This window comes from Puma concolor, chromosome E3, assembly GCF_028749965.1.
Source record: "Puma concolor isolate L17-30 chromosome E3, mPumCon1.1.hap2, whole genome shotgun sequence".
Taxonomy (NCBI): Eukaryota; Metazoa; Chordata; class Mammalia; order Carnivora; family Felidae; genus Puma; species Puma concolor.
The window spans coordinates 526,699-541,904 of NC_141682.1; the positions used below are offsets into that span (position 1 = coordinate 526,699).

General features: G+C 46.9%; 1 long non-coding RNA gene across 1 annotated transcript; it reads right to left on the reverse strand.

The window, feature by feature from the left end:
* Window positions 1–1,258: 1,258 nt before the first annotated feature.
* On the reverse strand, window positions 1,259–15,206 carry LOC147572830 (uncharacterized). Its single transcript, XR_015245399.1, has 3 exons — window positions 15,164–15,206; window positions 3,520–3,623; window positions 1,259–1,607 (listed from the first exon to the last, which is right to left on the reverse strand). It is a non-coding gene; the product is annotated as an uncharacterized LOC147572830 (long non-coding RNA).

Consider the following 15,206-nt stretch of genomic DNA (forward strand, 5'->3'; position numbering starts at 1 on the left):
CAGCCATGTTCACAGCAACACTATTCACACAGCTGCTAACTGGAAGCAACTCAAGACATCCGGCGACGGATGAGCGGATAAGCAACACAGGCACACGATGGGATGTTACTGAGGCTTTAGAAAGGAGGACATCTTGGGATGTGCTACCACAGGGGTGAAACTTGAGGACATGGTGCTGAGTGAAAGAAGCCACACAGAGAAGGACACACACTAGGACCTGCTCGCATGAGGTCCCAGAGTCATCAGACTCACAGACACAGAAGGACACACACTAGGATCCACTCACACGAGGTCCCAGCGTCGTTAGATTCACAGACACTGAGTAGACAGTGGAGCCGGGGCTGGGGGAGCAGGTGGGGGTCTGTGTGTAACACGGCCAGTGTCTCAGTGTGGGGAGATGGAACATTCTGGAGATGGACCGTGGGGATGCCTATACAATAGTGCGAACAGGCTGACTATCCTTGAACGATTGGTTTAAAAAGGCTAATATAGAAAATTTTATGTTGTGTGTTTTTACCACCGAACAGTGAGTCCCCTCGAGCTGCCGTCACAGATCACTCAGCCTGAGTGGCTTAGGAAGAGCAGACGACTATCCACCAGTCTGCGGGCAGAAGGTCCAAGATCAAGGAACCAGCGGATCTGGTGTCTCGTGAGGTTCACAGATGGCGTCTCCTCGTGTGTGTGCAGGCTCGGTGGAAGGGGTGAGGGGCCTGCTTTACAAGGGCGCTAAGCTCCAACCCATGACCTAATCACCCCAAAGGCCTCAGCATCTAACAGCATTACACGGAGGATTCAGTCTTGGTGTATGCATTTAGAGGGACACAAACATTTGGTCCGTAGCAGACCTCTTTTCTCTCCTAAATATGCTGGGTAGGGAATCTGTCCACAGAGTCGATTCCTGTGGGCCGGGCCAGGCTCAGTAGGTGCCCCTGCCTTCTCTGCCAGTCCTGCCAGGAAGCCAGGAAGGTGGATGATGTTGCTTGAGGCTCCATGGTGGTGACATCGCCTCCCTTTCCAGGAAGAGAGCTCCTCCCTGGGGCGTGGGGAAGGGGGACGGCCACCTGCCTGAGGCCTCAACGCTGCCAGGAAATCAGGGTGGTGGCTCTGGCTCAGTGTAGGATCTTCAGGCATTAGTGAGTAAGAGGGGCTCCTTAGCTTGTCCCCACCCCCACCTCCCACACCCCTATCACGTCCTCCTGGCAAAGTAGCCGGCTGCTCTGACGCTCTCTGCTTTCAGAGCACCCAGGCCTCTGCGGGAAGTTGCTTCCCGTGACCTCCCAAATTCAAGCTCAAGTAACCAATGGCATGCACAGCCTCCCCAGACTGACATTTGGGGGCACACAATTGTCCCTCCACACATCTCAATAAAGCAGCTTAAGAAATAAAGACACTGCATGCATAATGACTGCTTTCCAAAGAGTACAGTGTAAGAGGAGGGGAATCAGTACCTTCACGGTGGAGAAATCTGACAGACACAACCTCAGTCAAGTGACCCAGGTCACATCCCGAGTGACGACTTGTTTTGACAGCATGGACCCCGACAGGGTGTGCTGAGGGTGCTGCTTCCCTTCTGTGGTCTGTGTCCCAAATGCCACCCCAGTGTAGTCCTGAAAAGAGCACAGAAAAATCCTTACTGAGGGACCTTCCTCCTTAAAACTGCCAAAATCACCACAAAATGGGAGAAGTCTGAGAATCTGTCACAGCCTAGAGACTTCTAAGGAGATGTGGTAACTAACTGGAAAGTGGTATTTTGGATGAGATTCTGGGTACAGATCGAGTACGCTAAGGAAAAAGGCAGGGAAACCTGACACAATGTGTTACTTTAGTTAATAACAGTATACCAATATTAGTTAATTAATTGTGACAAATGGGCCATACTAAAATAAGACATTAATAATAGAGGAGCCTGGAGGTGAAGTATATGAGAAATTATTGTCAGGATTTTCTCTAAATCTAAAAATAGTCAAAAATTAAAATTGTATTAAAAACAATTTTTTAAATAAAGGCAGGGCTCTCTGATATCAATATGTGCCATGAAAATGCATTCATTGGGGCGCCTGGGTGGCTCAGTCGGTTAAGCATCCGACTTCGGCTCAGGTCACGATCTCACGGTCCGTGAGTTTGAGCCCCGCGTCGGGCTCTGGGCTGCTGGCTCGGAGCCTGGAGCCTGCTTCCGATTCTGTGTCTCCCTCTCTCTCTGCCCCTCCCCCGTTCATGCTCTGTCTCTCTCTCTGTCTCAAAAATAAAATAAACGTTAAAAAAATTTTTTTAGAAAATGCATTCATTAATAACCAGGAAAAACACCCTCAATGCACCAGCATGCACACACACACACGCACTTAACATATGCACAGGGAGCACCAGCATGCACACACACACTGAACATATGCACAGGGTGAGAGCCGAGGAGCTGACTCTGGCATCGTAAGGAACAGAATCCAAAAGGCAATCACATTGCCACATGTTATGCTAATATAATTATTGGAATTCCCAGTCAAAAACAGTTAATTGAATAATTAAGATAGATTGACCTAAAAGTTGATTTAAAATTAACCTGATATGTGCATATTATCTAAATAATGACTCTCTCCTACGATCTAGCCTCTCATTAAAACAAAATCCCTTTGGGATAAATTATACACTTCGTACATGATTGGGAAGAACAAGCCACACTCAGCCCCCCACTGATGAATGTGAGGGAACCAAGTGAAAGTGAACAAGCCTGGCCTTCCCGGTCTGGTGCCGCCTCTTGCTGTAACCAACTAGCCTCCCTCCCCCCTGTCCTCAGGAAATGCTGGGGGCCCTATAAAATGGCACCAGCGAAGGACCTCAAACCACTAAGTGTGCTGCTGAAGCTCTTCCTAGAGGGCAGTTGGGCAGGGGAGGACCCATGGGGCTGGGGTCTTGCAGGTGCACTGATGCCAGGGAAGACAAGTGCACACCTCCAACACATAGGCACCTCTTGCATGATGTGGATGCGTCCAGTTCGATTTTCCAGAAGCGAGGACAGCAGGGTCAAGGAAGAGGAGGGGCTTGTTGGAAACCCATCACGGAGCCTGTGGCCAGGGTGGGAGCAGAAGCTATGCTCAGGGTCGTGTTCGCCACTGCACAGCTCCTCCTCTTTCCCTCATGATTTCCTACAGGAGCCCATGGTGAGGTGTGCCAATCTATGGGGTCCTGCTGGAGCACTCCAGGCTCCCAAGGCTATGCCTGGGGTTTGGCCCACGGTAGGTGAGCTGTGTTTGCTCTCCCTGTATCTCCAGACAGCTGCCTGCCGGGAGCCCGTGCTCCTGGTGGAAGACCTCACGGGGCACGGGGCCGGGTCCTCATTCATCGTGAGCTGGAAGTTACCTTGATAACATCGTTTAAAATGGGTCTCCCTCTTGACATTGTTAGGAGACAAAGAATTTCCCTCCTTAACATCATTCAGATTCTTAGCAGAGCGAGGAAACACGGGACACTACAAAACGATCTATTACTGAAAGGGTTTTTAACATTCTACTGAGGAAAACCACTCACCGCCATGCGTCCATCCTCCTGGCCATCAGCATAAGGCAGGGATTGGCTGCATTCTTTCTGTATCTGTCTGATTTCTCCAGAACCTTCTCTTCAAAGAGAAATCTCTGTACCTCCGAGACAGGCCAGAAGAAAAGAGGGGGAGGGAGGTGGGAAGTGGTGATAAGGAAAAGCCGGCCTTCACTTTCAGTCGCAGGCTGAGCATCTGAGCTCATCTCCAAATCTCCAGAGAAAGCAAACACCACCAGGAGTCAGAGTGGTTGGACCTGACACACAGCGTAGGGCAGACAGAGCCAAGAGCCAAACCGCCACGGCCACTTGCAGAGAAAGAAACCAGAGCGGGGGTGGGGGGGGGGGTGGGGGGGGTGGCACCATTGAACACAGCTTGAAAAGGGTCACTAATGGAAATAAGAAGACACACTTCGCAGAAAAGTGAAGACAGTTTCGTGGTTCTCAGAGATTTGCAAATACTGTGTGTTCTTCAGGAAGCACACCGAGGCAACCGGCCTTTGAGGGTGATAATGGAAATGACTCTGAGCTCAATCACTGTTTCTGAATTACAACAGTCCAGCACTTACTCCTTAACCACACTGAAGATGACCAGGGCCCACTCGCCAGATTCCGAGGGGAGCAGGAAGGGTGACGGGGCGGCCCCCGGACCACAGACGGCTCGGCAGATGCGCGCTTCACAAATATTTTCTGCCATTCTGGGCTGTGGATTGTGAATTATCCTTTTCCTTTCTTAATTTTCTCCTTTATGCACTGAAGTTTCTCACTTTAAGGGAGAAAAATTATCTGTTTTTCTTATGTTCCTGGAGCTTTGATATCATACCTAAGAAACCACTGCCAAATCCAGGGAAACAAAAGCAAAATGAACTATAGGGACCTCATCAAGATAAAAAGCTTCTGCACAGCGAACGAATCAATCAGCAAAACTAAAAGGCAACTGACGGAATGGGAGAAGATATTTGCAAATGACATATCAGATAAAGGATCAGTATCCAAAATCTTATCAAACTCAACACCCAAAACACAAATAATCCGGTGAAGAAATGGGCAGAAGACATGAAGAGACACTTTTCCAAAGAAGACATCCAGGTGGCCAACCGACACATGAAAAAATGCTCAACATCACTCATCATCAGGGAAACACAAATCAAAACCACACTGAGATACCACCTCACACCTGTCAGAGTGGCTCACGTTAACAACTCAGCAAACAACAGATGCTGGCAAGGATGCAGAGAAAGAGGATCTCTTTTGCACTGCTGGTGGGAATGCAAACTGGTGCAGCCGCTCTGGAAAACAGTGCAGAGGTTCCTCCAAAAAATAAAAACAGAACTACCCTACGACCCAGCAGTTGCACTACTAGGAATTTATTCAAAGGATACAGGAGTGCTGATTCGAAGGGGGACGTGCACCCCAATGTTTATAGCAGCACTATCAACAATAGCCAAATTATGGAAAAAGCCCAAATGTCCATTGACTGATGGATGGATAAAGAAAATGTGGTTCATATATACAATGGAGTAGTACTCGGTGATCAAAAAGAATGAAATCTTGCCATGTGCACCAACATGGATGGAATTAGAGTATATTATGCTGAGTGAAGTAAGTCAGTCAGAGAAAGACAAATATCATATGGTTTCACTCATATGTGGAATTTAAGAAACAAAACAGATGAACCTAGAGGAAGGGAAGCAAAAACAATATAAAACCAGAGAGGGAGACTCTTAAATACAGAGAACAAACTGAGGGTTTCTGGCAGGGTGTTGGGTGCGGGGATGGGCTAAAGGGGGGAGGGGCACTACAGAGGGCACTTGTTGGAAGAGCACTGGGTGTTGTGTGTAAGATTCTATTCCTGAAATTATTATTACACTATATGTTAACTAACTTGGATTTAAATGTTTAAAAATTAAAAACTTGAATAAAAACTCAATGAAATGGAAAAAAAAACAAAAAGAAGTCACTGCCAAATCCAAGGTCACGGAGGGTTATGCCTATGTTTTTTTCTACAAATTTTATAATTTTGCTCTTACACATAGGCCTTTGATATATTTTGAGTTCATGTTTTTTATGGGGTGAGATAAGGGTTCAACTTCATTCTCTTGTATGTGGGTATCCAGTTGTCCCCTCACCTGTAGTAAGTGTTTGCAAGTTTTTTTAAGATTTTTTCCTGGGGCGCCTGGGTGGCTCAGTCGGTTGTGTCTGACTCTTGATTTCGGCTCAGGTCATGATTTCATGGTTCCTGAGTTCAAGCCCTGCATCAGTCTCTGTGCTGACAGCATGGAGCCTGCTTGGGATTCTCTCTTTCCCTCTCTCTTTGCCCCGCTCCCAAGCTCGCTGGCTCTCTCTCTCTCTCTCTCTCTCTCTCTCAAAATGAATAAAGAAACTTAAAAAAAATTTTTTTTCTTTATGTATGATTCTGGATACAGATGTATTTATGATACGTGCACAAAGAGGTGTAAAGAGGCAATTTACTTCTCCCTTCCCAATTTTTATGATTTTGATTTTATTTCAAACTATCTGTGTCTTTGTATTTAAAGTGCAGTTTTCGTAGACAGCATATACTTGGCTCTTATTTTTCTATCCATCCTGACAATCGCTGCCTTCTAACCTTAACCTTGACCCACAAACGCCTACAATAAATATGAACCAAGATGGCAGTGCAGAAGTTACCAGCACAGGTTGTTCAGGCAGTAAAGTGGGAGGCTTCCCACTACCTGATTTCACATGTACTAGAAAGCTATAGGAATCAAACCACCATAGTACTGGCATAAGACAGACATTTGGAGCAATGGACCAGAATAGAGGGCTCAGAAATAACTCCCCACATTTATGGTAAATTGACCTTTGACAAAGGTGCCGGGAACACACAACGGGGAAACTCTCTTCAACAAATAGTGTTTGGAAAACTGGTTTTCCACACACAGAAGGATGAAATTGGATCCTTAATTCACTCCCCATGTAAAAATCAACTCAAAATGGATTAAAAACCTAAATCTAAGACCTGGAACCATAAAATCATTATGAGAAAATATAGAGGAAAAGCTTCTTGAGATTGGCCTGTACAGTGCTTCTTGGCTATGACCCCAAAATTACAGGCGCCAAAAGCAAAAATAGACAAATAGAATTCAGTCAAACTGAAAACCTACCTCACAGCACAGGAAACCATCGACAAGTGCAGAGACAGCCTACAGATGGGGAGAGAATATTTGCCAATTGTACATCTGGTAAGAGGCTAATATTGAAAATATAAGGAACTCATACAACTCAATAGCAAGAAATAAACAACTCGATTACAAATAAACAAAGGATGCAAAGAGACATTTCTCAAAAGAAGACATGCAGATGGTCAACAGATATATGAAAAGATGCTCAATATCACTAATCCTCTGGGAAATGCAAACCAAACCATAATGTCACCTCGCATACGTTAGAATGGTTATTATTGAAAAAACAACAACACTCAAGATAGCAGGTATCAGCGAGGATGTAGAGAAGGGAACCCTCATGCACTGTTGGCAGGAATGCAAACTGGTACAGCCACTCCAAAAAACAGTATGGAGGTTCCTCAAGAAATTAACAACAACAGGCCCAAACACCTTTGGGGTGATTAGATCATAGGGTTGGAGTCCTCACGAATGGATCGGTGCCTTTTCAGAAGAGGCTCCAGAGAGATCTCTGGTCCTGTCCACCATGGGACGACACAGAGAAGGTGCTGGCCATGAACTAAGAAGGGGCCTTCATCAGAACATGACCATGTTGGCATCTTGATCTTGGCCTTCCAGCCTCCAGAACTGTGGGAAACAAATTGCTGCTCTTTCGAAGTCACCCAGTCTGTGGCATTTTGTTATAGCAGCCCAAATGCACTAAGACAAATTCCCCACTCATTTTATTTTTTCCATCAGTTTTTGTGGTCTTCAGCATATAGATCCTGTGTATATATGATTTATTCCTAAGTATGTTATGATTTAGAAATTTAGAGTTTAGAAATGTCAATTTCTAATCATTTATTGGTAGTGTATAGAAAAACAAATGATTTCTATACATTGACTTTGTATCCTATGACCTTGTTACACTCATTTATGAGTTCTAGTAGCCTTTTTAGTTGTTTGTATTTTTTAGTACTTTATACTAGATATCATGCCGTTGACGGAAAAAGTTTTATTTCTTCCTTTTCAATCTGTTCCCCTTTTATTTATTTGTCTTGCTATTTCACACTTGCTAAGAACTGCAGCATGACGTTGGAAGGAGAAATGAGAATGAATATCTTCGCCTTGGTCCTGATTCTCAAAGAAGGCATTTAATCTTTTGCTATTGATGTTAACTGTCAGTTTTTTGTAGATGCCTATATCATTTTAAAGAAATTCTATGTCTACTTCTCTGGACTTTGTTTTAATTATGAATAGATGTAGAATTTTTTTGAATGTGTTTTCTATGTGCCATGTTCTTTTTTTTTTTTTTTAACCTGCCAATATAATGGAAGTGGATTGCATTATTTCACTTTTTGTCCCACTGGCTTCTATTTTTAGTCATTTCTCCAGAGTTCACAATATCCATCTTTAACTTTTCAGATGCCGCTGACAATTAACATTTTACCGTTTCCAGTGAGATGTAGACATATTGCGGCCATCTTGGCCACACCTCCCCCCCTTCATGCTGCAGCGTGCAATAATACATCTACACACCTTCTAAAGCTCAGAAGAAATATTACAGTTTTATCTGAAGACTTAATTTTTCTAGAGCATTTTGGGGTTTACAGCAAAATTCAGAGTAAGGTACTGAGATTTCTCATATGCCCCCTGCCCCCCCACACACACAGCCTCCTCTGTTATGAGCATCCCCCGCCAGAAAGGTACCTGTCCTCACATATCACACTCACCCACAGTTCACGGTTTACTCTCGGTGCTGTACGTTCTCTGAGTTTGGACAAACGTACAACACACAGGCATCCATGGTTATAGCACCACACAGAGCAGTTTCCGTGCCCCGGAGATCCCGAGCTTCACCTGTTCCTCCCTCCACACCCGCAATGATATCACAGGTTTTACTTTAGAGAAGTTAGGAGGAAGAAGCAAAATAAAATGAGTAGCCTTTTACATTTACCTACATGTTTATCATTTCTGAGGCTATTTATTCTATTCTGAGGATCTAAGTTTCCTTTTTCTGGTATAATTTCCTTTATCCTAAAGAACTTCCTTTAACTGTGAGGGTTTTTTTGGTGATAGTTTCTCTAAGTTTTTTAAAATCTTAAAAAGTTCTATTTCAACAGTCACTCTTTAAGGATATTTTTACTTGATATAAGGGAGATACAGAGGAATATAAAGGATATGGGGAAACATCGAGGACACAAAGGGTATAAGGGGACATAAGGGACATAGGAGATATGGGGAACATAGCAGATATAGGGGCACACAGTAGATACAGGGTGACATAGGAGAAATAGGGGCACGTAGTAGATATAGGATGACATAGGAGATACAGGGGACATAGGAGTATAGGGTGACAGGGGACAGAGGGGGACACAGGGGACATAGGGGGATATAGGGGACATAGGGCACATAGTAGATATGGGGGACATAGGAGAAATAGGGGTACATAGTAGATATAGGGGGACATAGAGGAAATGGGGGACATAGGGGTATAGGGTGACAGGGGACATAGGGGAACATAGGGGCATGTAGGGGGATATAGGGAGACATATGGGATATAGGGGATATAAGAGATATAGGGAGACATAGAAATAGGGGGACATAGGGGTATAGGGTGACAGGGGATATAGGGGGACATAGGGGACATAGGGGCATGTAGGAGATATGGGGAACATAGGGGGATGTAAAGGACATGGGAGATATAAGGGGACATAGGGGACATAGGGGAATGTAGGAGATATAGAGGGACATATGGGATACAGGGGACACAGGGGACATAGGAGATATAGGGGGACATATGGGACATACCGGGAAAATAGAAGATACAGGGTTCTAGATTGAAAGGTCTTTTGTTTGTTTTCTGCACCCCAACTCTCATTTGTCATTCTCTTCTGATCCCCATAGAGTCTAATAAGAGGTTGGCTGTTGATCAGAGCATTATTTCCCTCTATGTAAAGTGCCATTTTCCCCCTTTTGCTTTCAATATTTGTTTTTGGGCTCTGCTGACCATCTGTTTGATCCTGCTGTGTCTGTGGCAGTGTCCTTATTCTGCTTGGCACGATCTGTCTTCCCACACGTGGATGGGTCCAGCCACGATTCCTTCAAATATTTTGGTCTATCGTCCTCCCTCTTCTCTCCTCCTTTGAAGCCACTGCATGCACCTTAGAGTCTGATCTTATTAAGGGTGCCTGCGACTCTGTTATCTTCCTACCCTTTTCGCTGCTCTTTTTCACATTAGACCATTTCTGCTGCTCTATTCATTATTTACTCTGTCACCTCTGTGTAGCTGTCAAGTCCATGTCATGAATTTGCTATTTCTGATATCGTACTGTTGAATTCTAAGTTTTTTCAATTGTTCAGATTTTTCTGCCAACATTTCTGACTTTTTCACTTTTTACAGGCATAGTTATTTGTCTTCATTGAAGATATTTATGACAACGGCTTTAAAATCTTTCATACTTCTCCTGTCAGCCAAGACAAAGTTAACAAGGAACAAATTCACCCTTCTTACTATAAAACTAAGAATTGTGGTGGAGGGAGAGATATATTGAATAGTTGTTTTTAGAAAGTGGGCCTCAGGCAGCACCAGACGAAACCACTGGTACGTGCAGCTGACAAGGTGAGCCCTGTATTGGGACTGCTGTCTGCAGAGAGAGAGTTCAGGCTTCAGCACAGGGTGGAGAAGCCGGTGATCTCCCTGTGTGAAGGGATGGCCCTGGGAGTCCGGGAAGGGTAGGTGACTCATGCTTACCTGGAGGACCACGAGAGAAGAAAGAACTGTGGCAGGAGGGTGAGATCTTTGCACATTCTCAATGGGTCCCCTTGAGTCTTCAGCTGAATACTGAACTGTGTGCAAATGTAAGGGAACTACCCAACGGTACAGAATAAAATACCAAACGAGAATGAGAGGGAATAACCCGTGAAGCTCACGCAGAACCAAGAATGGCTTTGTGTTCCAACCAGGTAACATGTGGCTCAGGAAAGCCTCATAACACAGAGGAGACCGTGTGGAGTATTCAGAATGGCGTCACCCCAGGAGAGGAGCATGATCAGCCCGAGACTGAGGTCACTCTGATCCCATCTCACAGTGCTTAAAATCAAACATAAATGTACAAGTTGTTTCAAAGTCACACAACTCTATCCCAGGAATAAAGCTCAAGAATGGTTTCAGGAATACAAAACCGTCCAGGAGCCAACAAAGAAAAATATGCAATGTCTATCAGCCAAAGGGAAATCACCTGGTACAGAAAACAGCAGGAAAACACATCACGTGATGAGAAAAGTCATTGGTTGAAACCGACACACAAATGGCAGATGAAGTAACTCATGGACAAAGACGGAATGTCATTACTGTCACCGTATCCTGTGCTCCAGAAGCTATGAGAACATGGATGATGCTCAGCAGAGACAGGGAAGAAATGAAAAAGACCTAAATCAGACTTTCAGGGACAAATCCTACAGGGTCTGTGATGAAAATTCACCAGATGAGATTAAGAGCAGATCAGGCACTGAGAAAGAGAAATTTAATGGACTTGAATACATGTAATAGAAACCATCCAAAATGAAATATGGAGAGAAAACAGACCAGAGAAAATGAGCAGAAAGTTAACTGGGGGATGACTTCAAATGGCCTAAAATACATGTCATCAGAGTCCCACAAAGAGAAAGAAAAGAAGACAACAGGACAAAATATTTGAAGAAATAATGACTGAAAATCTCCCATATTTGATTTTTAAAAAACTGTAAACCTGCATGTCCAAGATGCTTAATGAACCCTGAGTCTAAGAGGTCTGAAGGAGGCACATCATAATTAAATTGCTTATAGAGGATTATAACAAGATAATCTTAAGATCAGATAAAGACACATGCTACCCACACGAGAAGGAGGGAAAGGTGAGGCAGATTCCTTATTGGAAATGGGGCAACAGGGGGAGGGGACCAAGGCCCGCAAAGCACTGAGAGAAAAGTGTTGATTCATGATTCTATGCCCAGCAACAAATAGTGTGAAGAAGCTAAAACAACTTTCTCAGACCTACAGAAGCTACAATAATTCATCATCACCAGCATATGAACACTAAGAGATGTTAAAGAAAGTCCTTCAGGGGCACCTGGGTGGCTCAGTCAGTTAAGCATCCAACTTCGGCTCAGGTCACAATCTCACGATTTGTGAGTTTGAGACCCGCATTGGGCTTTGTGCTGACAGCTCGGAGCCTGGAGCCTGCTTCGGATTCTATGTCTCCCTCTCTCTCTTCCCCTCCCTGGCTTGCGCACTGATCTGTCTCTGTCTCTCTCAAAAATATATAAAACATAAAAAAAAAAAAAAAGAAAGTCCTTCAGGCAGAAAGAAGATGATGCTGCACAGAGACCTGATGTGAAGAAAGAGGTGCATTCTTGGGGGGCGTCTAACACACGAAGGACAAAATGCACGGGGACAGCACCACTGAGGCCACAGGCAAGGGAGGGAGCTGTGCCGCTGTGAGGTTACCAAACTATTATCAAGGGGGAGTGATATTACGTGAAAATGGGCAGTGATAAGTTAAAGCTGTGCATTACAAACCCTAAAGCACGCGTGTGAGCGCCACACACACACACACACACACACACACTATTACAGGGAACCAGCAAAGATATGATTAAATGGAATCATAAAAAATGCTCAAGTTATTCAAAATAAGGCAGATTAAGAGGACAAGGGACATGAAAACCAGATGGACAATAACACATTTAAGGCCGACAATAACAGATTTAAGGCCGACTCTACTCAACAGTAGCATTAGATGAAAATGCTCTACAAACCCCAATCGAAAGGCGTAATTCGTGAGACTGAGTAAGAAAGCAAGACTCAGCTATGTTCTGCCTGCCCCATGTCCACTTTAAATACAAAGACACAAATAAGGGGCTCCTGGTGGCTCAGTCGGTTAAGAGTCTGACTCTTGATTTCAGCTCAGGTCATGATCCCAGGGTTGTGGGATCGAGCCCCGTGTTGGACTCCACACTCGGTGTGGAGCCTCCTGGGGAATCTCTCTCTCTCCCTCTCTCTCTCTCTCTGCCCCTCCCTCAAATAAATAAATAAATTTTAAAAAAATTAAAAGAGATTGGAGAACCCTACCACTAACGCTAGCTGAAAGAGCTGTAGTAGCTGTGTTATTATGAGATGAAATAGATTTCTGACCCAGGGACAAAGAAGGTCCCGGTGCAAGTCGTACAGTGTCACTTGCCAAGGGGACGTAACACCAATGTCTCTGCAGCTAGCCGCCGAGAGTCGTGGTGCATGAAGTACAAGCCCCACCTGCTGTCCTGACCCTGGGGCTCCCTGGGCTCTCTCTTCGTTCACGTTCCTTTCTCTGAGGAATATGTCCCACTGACTTAGTCTTTTGCATGTCGGGTGGCGATTTTGAATCACGTCCACATTGTGAATGTGGTCTGGAGGCGGCTCTGGATTCTGTTATTTTTTGCCAGTGCTGTGTCTCATTTGGTTCAGCGGGTGGTGATGTCAGCTGTGCTAACTCAGGTCCCTGGGGCCGCAGCTCCAGCCTCCGTTCAGGTCTTGTCCTTGCCCGGCTGCTTCCGGAATGCTGTGTGCACGCGATCCGGTCAGGCAGGGGTGCAGATTCCCTGGACATTTCTTCCCCAAACCGCAGCAGCCAAGCTCCGTCAGCCGTATTGATCTCATTCTCCAGGCCACAAAGAGCGGCTTTCCCCCTCAGACTGGCTCCCGCACGGCCCAACTGCACGTGGCCCCTGCACGTGGCCCAGCTGGAGGTGGACAGGAGCATTCTCTTCTGCGCTGTTTGCTCCTCAGTACCCTCACGAGGCTCCTGTTTGCACTCTGTACAGATTTTCTAGTTGTTTTCTGTGAAGGAGTGAGCGTGGTGTGATCTTACAAAAACCATCACAGGAAGCAGAAGCAGCAGTTACCCGTCCAATTTTAGAACTGCCTCCGGCATGAACCTCACATCCTCTGGGTCACGCTTGGGGAAAGTGTACATTTCATCTGCTTCAAAGTCACATGGCTTCGTGGCACTGATGAGAAATACACTGCTGTCTGGTAGGGGACACTGCAGCCTCGTGAACAGCCATAGTCCGCTGGTCCAGGACTGGCGCTGGGGTGGGCACCGCGGGGAGAAGGCAGCGACAGAGGGCACCTGGCAGGCCTCTTCCATTTCAGATTCCGGGTCTCGGCACAACTTCCAGCTCTGGCCAAGGGGCCGTGCCCCTCTTCCCTTCAACATCAGCCCCTTCCACCCCGACCCGAAGTCTCCGCAGGACCTGCCTGACTTAGTGTCCCCTCCACCTCGTGGTCGCTCCTTGGCCCAGCCCCGTGCTCAGCTCCTTGCTACCTCTATTCCCCTCCACACCCGGAGGCTTCTCTAGACAGCACCCCACCCCTCCCCCACTCAGTGCCCCTCACAGGGCTCTCCCTGCTCCCTCCGGCCCCAGGTGCAGCCCCTCTGGGCCCAGCCCCCACCCTGCCTCATCCACCAGGACTACCTCAACGTTCCTTCTTCCCCCAAGAAGCCTGTCCTGACTTCCCAGCATGAGTTAGGGGCCTTCCACTCTCCTTACACTGCCCTTGTCTTCTTCAGCGCTGAAAGTCCGAGACCCAGGTGAGGCAAGCTTCCCTGTCCCAGCCAGACCCGTCACTGGGGAGGGGCACGGAGAGCCACACAGCAGCTCTGCCACGGTCAGGGAGAGTGAGAGGGGCCCCGTGCTCTGCTTGCCTCGTGCAGCCCTCCACTCGGCCCAGCCTGGCCATCTCTAAAGGAGGCCCCACAGACCCCATGGGGTTGTCCAGTGGTCCCACTGAGCTGCCTGGGTGACAGAGTGGGAGGAAGTGAGGAGGGGACCTGGGCCGAGAGCCAAGAGCCTCAGAGTGTGCTGGCCGTGCCACAGCCGAGGGGCTTCGGGGCCTCAGGACCCACACTCAGAGGGGTGCTGCCACCCTGTCACTGATGGGACACCCTGGCTGGGGTGGCTCAACAGCTTGGCCAGTCACATGGCTCCAGAGTGGGGAGCAGCCAGCCCAGGGGCATGGAGACGCTCCTGGAATGCTGCAAGCTAGGCCTCGGTCCGACCTCCCCACCCTTCCCTCAGGAGCAGCTGTGGGGCCCAAGAGCTCTCTCTCATTCCAAACACTCGACTTTGCTCCTGTTTGAAGCTGACGGACCACAGCTCAATGCCCCAGGAAACGCTAGGCTTTGTGAGGGTGAGCGGGCCCACCCACCTTGCAGAATAAGTGTGGCACGTAGGTATTCTGTAGACACCTTCGTTTTACCCAGCCCGTCTGCTGGCTATGAGTCTCAGGGAGGGAGCAGCACCTCGGCACACCTGACACCCTCCACATAGTCACAGCCCTTGTCCCTAGTCTCCAGCCCTGCCTGCTGTTGCCAGTACACTCCCCGCCTGCCCCATCCCCCTCCCTCCTACCCCTGCCCCCAGAACCCTGACCCCTGCTCCTCTAGGCCAGTCCACAGAGTCACCAGGTCTCTTACCACAGTTCCTGGGCTGTGGCCTTGACTCAGCCTAGCTCTGCTT